Raw genomic sequence first — 6,766 nt, forward strand, 5'->3', positions numbered from 1 at the left:
CATTACATGAAACCCTGTCTTAACAACTGGGACCCCAACACAAAAATAGAACCAGATTGTGAGGGGCCAGGAAAAACAAGTATTTTAAAGAATTTCACTACAGAAATACCAAAATTTTAAAACCACTGCCACACAAGGATTAAGACCCAAGAGAAAGGGCTGGAGAGATGGCTCAGAGGTTAAGAGCACCAACTGCTCTTCCAGAGGTCCTGAGTTCAATTCCCAGCATCCACATGGTGGCTCACAACCATCTGTAATGAGATCTGGTACCCTCTTCCAGCCTGTAGGCATACATGCAGGCAGAACACTGTATACATAATAAATAAATAAATATTAAAAAAAAAAAAAAAAGACCTGAGAGAAAAACAAACAAAAAAAGCCCTGAGAGTACAGGCTGGGCTGTTACAGAGTTTGAGACAGCAGGAAAGGACCACAGACTCAATCCAGAGTATAATTAGATGAGTTTATTTAAATTGCTAGCAGGTTGACAGCCTTAAAGCCAAATCAAAGGCATACCACCCAAAACAGATTGAAGGAAGGGTTTTTAAAAGGCAACACCACAATTACTTAATTCTTCTGCGGATTTGTAGCTCAAATGTAAAGGCCCACTATGCTCTTAAAGGGGATGGGAAGTACATTCTAATAAGTTCAGACCAGCTGGCATAGAGTCCAGTATTACAGGCTTGGCTATAAAGGGAAGCTGGATAATTCTAAGTGGAAGAGATTTACCAAGTACCTGTTCCTTGGGAATCTCTGGTAGGGTAGTAGTTGAGACAATAGAGAGACTGACTGACCCCCTACACCCATATAAAAGGGAGGCCTGGGACTTAGACAAAGCTAACAATCTCTTCCCAGGCTGGGGTGTGTATAATTTATCCACTTATGCAGTAACTTCAAGGTCTTGAGCTCAGGGGCATCATCAGGGTATAAAACTTGAAGTCCATTCTGCAGCAGGGTTGAGACTGAGTCCGTTACTGTAGCCCCTTGATTGTGATTGTGGGTTGATTTACTACCATGGGTGGAGTGGCCTAAGAAGGGAGGACAGAGAAAGGAGACAACCAGTCCCTGGTAGAGGCAGCCAGTTCCTTCCAGGACCTACAGGATTGGCTAGGTGGGATGGTACCCTTTTCCGTCGAGTGAATTCTATACCAGGACTGTTTCTTAGTTTTCTTAAATTTAAGCACAAATCCCCAGGTCGGGCCTGGAAGCCAGTATTTTGAGCTCAATTCATTCCAGGTCATGATCTTTAAAGTGAAGGGGTTGCAGGTCCCAGGTCTGCAACCCTGAGGATATACCTGTTGACTGGAGATAAACTGGTCTTCATGTCCGCCCTGGTGAGACTCAGTCTCACAGCCTGGGATAGAGCAATGATAATCTCTTTTCCATGTATGACAATAAATGAATAAATGAAAGAATGAATGAAAGACCCTGTCTCGAAAAACCAAAAAAAAAAAAAAAAAAAGAAAAGAAAAAAAAGAATGAATGAAAGAATAAATAAATAAATAAATAAATAAAATTATGACATAAATTTATGACAATAAAACACAGGCTGGGCATGCATAAAATGGTGAAGACCAGAAGGATGTTTCTAGCATTTTGGTCCCACACCCTGGGTGAACTGCACATAAGTTCAATGTTATCCAAGAAATCACACAGGTCGCATCTAAACACAGGTTGGGAGGTGGCATTCTGGAAAACACCTCTTACTTTCCTATCTGCAGTTGGAGACAGTTCCCAATCCCAAACTTCAACACTTTTAGTTGGCCACATATGGGAGTGACCTACCAAGATCTCCAACCTTACTATCAGTCTGAGTTCAAGGTGAGATGAGCCGCTTAGAGGACACTTGGAGTTTGTATTACCTTCCATTTGTCACCTTTCTTGTGGCTGGTTGTGTCCACCTTAGATGGGAGTGTGGATCCAAGCTGCAGTCCCCACTACCTTGACGCGGCGCCCCCCCCCCCCCTGTCAGGATCCCAGGATAGTCCCTTCTAGGAAGGTCCTGGAGTCTTGCCAGGTAAGTGGCAGACCCACACCAAGTCCCCAGGTTGGAAAGCTGTGTGCTGGTTCAGTCAAGGGTGGTGCAGGCCATGGGCGTGATAGATGACTCTGAGTGTCTCTAGTTGTCTGCTATGGTGCCTGTAAGGACTTGAGGAAGGGATGATTAGACAGTTCAATAATCTGTGGCCTTCCCTTGACAGGAATAAGGAGGTGGTTGGCCAAACATTTCAAATGGGGTCAGCTTGTCATGGTAGGGGCTGGATCTGATCCTAAAACAGTTGGGAGAAATTCTGTCCACCCCTTTGCCAGTTTCTCCCCACAATTTAATTACTGTTTCTTTAATAGTTCCGTTATTTCTTTCTACCTATCCTAAACTCTGTGACCTATAGACACAGTATAATTTCCATGTATTCCCATAGTTTTAGCTACTCCTTGAGAAACTTTGGCCATGAAGGCCAGGCCTTTATCGGACCTCAAAAAGTAGGGAAGGCTGAATCGGGGAATGATCTCCATTAGTAACCACATTAGCTGTTACTGAGCTGCTGAGAAAGTCTTCTTACCTGAAAAAGGAGCTATGAAAACTAGCAAATAGCCTTGTTGCGTTACTTACCTGTTGGAACGGTGTCTGCTTCTGTCACCCTCACTTTCTAACCTGTAGCTACCATGTATGAGTGCATCTCCAGCCAAGTTGGTCAGGGCGGTGTCCAGATCAGCAATGCCTGTCGGGAACTCTACTGCTTGGACCTAGGCATCCAGCCTAACAACCAGAGGCCAAGTGACAAGACCACTGGGAGGAGATGACTCCTTCAACTCCTTCAGTGAGACAGGCGCTGGCAAGCATGTACTCCAGCAGGCAGTGTTCGTAGCCCTGGAGCCCACAGTTATTGATGAAGTTCGCACTGGTACCTACTGCCAGCTCTCCCAACCCTGAGCAGCTCATCACAGGCAAGGAAGATGCTTGCGGCCATTACACCAGTGGCAAGGAGAGAATTGACCTTGTTGTCTTGGACCGAATTCGCTTACTGGCTGACCAGTGCACTGGTCTTCGGGGCTTCTTCGTTTTCCAGTTTGGGCGAGGGAACTGGCTCTGGGTTCACCTCCCTGCGGATGGAGCGGCTCTCTGTTGATTACAGAAAGAAGTCCAAGCTGGAGTTCTCTATCTCCCCAGCCCCCGAGGTTTCCACTGCTGTGGCTGAACCTTACAATTTCATCCTCACCACCCACACCACCCTGGAGCCCTCTGATTGTGCCTTCATGGTAGACAAGGTCATCTATGGCATCTGTCCTAGAAACCTCGACATTGAGCACCCCACGTCTACTAATCTTAACCATTTTATTAGCTAGTCAGCTTGTGTCTTCCATCATTGCTTCCCTCAGATTTGATGGAGCCCTGAATGTTGATCTGACAGAATTCCAGAAACCTGGTGCCATACCCTGTCATCCACTTCCCTCTGGCCACATATACCCCTACCATCTCTGCTGAGAAAGCCTACCACGAGCAGTTTTCTATAGCAGACATCACCAATGTCTGCTTTGAGCCAACCAACTAGATGGTGAAATGTGACCCTTGCCATGGTAAATACATAGCTTGCTGCCTGCTGTACCATGGTCACGTGGTTCCCAAAGATGTCAATGCTGCTATTGCCACCAGCAAGACCAAGGGCAGCATCCAGTTTGTAGATGCCTCACTGCCTTCAAGAAACATGACACATTCTTATGCTTGGGTCCCCCTGCCATTTTCTTTTCTTTCCTCCCCAACCCCGTTTTTCAAGACAGGGTTTCTCTTTGTAGACCATCCTGTCCTGAAATTCAGAGAGATCTGTCTGCTTCTGCCTCTTGAATACCGGGAATAAAGGTGTGTGTCACCACCACCTGGTTGTTTTCAAATATTTCTGTTTCTTGACTCTTTTTCCTCCTAATCCACAATGCAAGATTTCTTTATGGCTCTGTTTTTGCTCTATACTACTTGCAAATTTATCTATTTCCAGAGCTGTCACCCTCCCTATGACGATGACTGCTAAGTTCCTTTTGTTTTCCTCAGAAACATTTTTTTTTAAGATTTAATTTATTTATTATGTATATAGTGTTCTGTCTGCACGTATGCGTGCAGACCAGAAGAGGGCACCAGATCTCGTTACAGATGGTTGGGAGCCACCATGTGGTTGCTGGGAATTGAACTCAGGACCTCTGGAAGAACAACCAGATGCTCTTAACTGCTAAGCCATCTCTCCAGCCCCCTCAGAAACATTTTTCTCCACATCCCAGAATTACTTAAGATATCACTGGAACTTTAAACTTGAAATAGTAAAAACGAATATTTTAAAAATTATTTTTATTGCATTTTCTTATGTGTGTGCATTCATGTGGGCACACCCGTGCCACAGCTCATGTGCTAGAGCTCACACGTGGCAATCAGAGGACAACCTGCAGGAATCTGGTTTCTCCTTTCATGATATGGGTTCCTTGGGTCACAGAGGTTTCCAGGCTTGATGGCCATTATTTGTACCTGCTGAGTCACCACCTCACCAGTAAAAAGAATCCATTCAGACAATCTCCAAATCTGTTCCCTTTAATTTTCATTTTCGAATTTTATTAATACCATCCATTTGTCCAGCAATTGAGGCTCAGGAATTTGAGAATAATCTAGGTTTCCATCTATCTCCAAGGTTTTATTTTCTTTTGTTTTGAGATGGGTTTTGTGTAGCTCTAATTGGCCTTAAACATTCCAGGTAGCTGAGGCTTACCTTGAAATTCCCAATTCTATAATTCCAAGTGCTGATATTAGTGATGTGAGCCACGAAACCCACACAGCAAACTATTATTCATCGCATTTAGGAGTGAAGTGAAAAAAGCTAGATATAATTCTCATATTTGTCTTAGCAGTACCCAATCCTGAGAAGGAAATACAAGAAGAGAAGCAGGTTGAGGAGATGAGAATGAGTTTGTGGTAAAACCTGGTGAATGTGAGATGTGAAGATTCAAAGTCACACTTACAAGGAGGACCTCTAAATGCTTGAGAGCTCTATCTGACTGTTGTTTTCTTTTTTAAAAAATTTAACATGATTGCTTTTCTCAATTTTAGAGAAGATGTTTAAATAGTTCTGTTGAAACTTTTCATAGTTTTGTGTATCATTCAACTTTTTTCTTGCAGCACTGAGACCCATTTGAAAGGCTGGGCCCCAAGGCCGTTTGGTTTGGCTCTGGGTGAACAGAAGGGACTTGCAGCCGAGTGGTAGTGGTTTCACTTGTGGCCTAGCTCTGGGGTGTCGCCAGTGTTTGCTGCCTCCATTTTGAAGGCTATTTGAGCTTCAGACGCCTGCTGTCTAATTTTTAGAGAATAAGATTGTTCCTTGCATTTCGGAGTATTATGTGACCTATTTTTGCAGAAGGTACTGTTACATTAAGTGCATCTGTGTATCCTGGTTTAAAAAAAATGTAATCTTTTTTGAAATAAACCTTCATATTCTGTATAGTTGCTAAAAAAAAAAAAAGATTCAAAGTCACACAGCTGAATACATAAGTGGGCTTAAAACCAAAAGGACTGTAAACTACGGACTGTAAACTTCTATCAAATAGCTATTGATAGAGAACAAATCACTCTGGTGGGACAGCTAAAATTAACAAAAACTCACTCCGTTTTTGTAAAGAAGCAGGGAACAGCACAGCTGGATGGTTCTGGCTTGGAGTCTCTCATATGTCTGCCAAGAAAGCTCTACTTCTAACTTCAAGTGTGTGTTTACTAGCTGGTGGCCAAAGCAGCCTCACAACATGGCATCCGGTTTCCCTTTCCCGAGGGCTGCCTTGCACAGGAATGAATAAGGGAGTTATAAAGAGAAAAACTACACACAAGAGTGTGTAGTGATCAGGGGTCTAGTTTCAGAAACGACACCAAGAGCATTGCTCTGTGGCTCAGATGGCCTAGAACTCACTGCCATTCTCTTGCCCCAGGATAACAAGTACCATGTCAGGCTTGACAGCCTACCATCACCTTTTCAATACTGCATTAGAGAACCAATTCGGGGGCTGGAGAGATGGCTCAGAGGTTAAGAGCACCGACTGCTCTTCCAGAGGTCCTGAGTTCAATTCCCAGCAACCACATGGTGGCTCACAACCATCTGTAATGAGATCTGGCGCCTCTTCTGTATACATAATAAAGGGGAAAGAGTGTCAGCTCTTTCCCCTTCAATACCACAGTTAGATTAACTTTATTAAAGCATAATCCACCACTTTTCCTTTGCTATTAGTATTCTTATGATTTCTCTCAAGTGAAACCATAGTTGGATAACTAGTTACTTTGTCAGTTTTTAAAGCCTCATATCCCATCCCTCCATTTTGCAATTCTCTGGCTTTAGTCACTTACTGTTTCCAAACATCTTCATGCCATTTCCTTGGCTCAAAAGTATGGTGCATGAGGCTGGAGATGGCCCAGCAGTTGAGTGTATTGGCTGCTCTTCCAGAAGACCTGGGTTTGATTCCCAGCACCCACATGGTAGTTTACAACCATCTGTAATTCTAGTTCTAGATCCAACACCCTAGAGGCTCCACCAGCACTGCACACATGTGGTCCACAGCAAAACACCCATACACGTAAAATAAAATAAATCTCTTAAAAAAAAAAAAAAAAGGTCTGGTTCTCAAACTTGCATTCAGGCAGCAGAACACTTTATACCACCAATGAATGCTCTTTAGAGTGTATTAGGAAGCCTGGTTAGCTCAAGCGCAATGTACAATTCACTACAATATGCTAAAAGTCCATCTTATACTA

At 43.6% G+C, this 6,766-nt stretch overlaps 1 pseudogene across 1 annotated transcript; it reads left to right on the forward strand.

Moving 5' to 3' along the window:
* The first annotated feature begins 457 nt into the window (after positions 1-457).
* LOC143274523 (tubulin alpha-1B chain pseudogene) lies at positions 458-3,991 on the forward strand (annotated as a pseudogene). Its single transcript, XR_013053156.1, has one exon. The product of XR_013053156.1 is annotated as a tubulin alpha-1B chain pseudogene (transcript).
* The last annotated feature ends 2,775 nt before the right edge of the window (positions 3,992-6,766 follow it).

This window comes from Peromyscus maniculatus, chromosome 8 (genome assembly GCF_049852395.1).
Source record: "Peromyscus maniculatus bairdii isolate BWxNUB_F1_BW_parent chromosome 8, HU_Pman_BW_mat_3.1, whole genome shotgun sequence".
In the NCBI taxonomy this organism is placed as follows: Eukaryota; Metazoa; Chordata; class Mammalia; order Rodentia; family Cricetidae; genus Peromyscus; species Peromyscus maniculatus.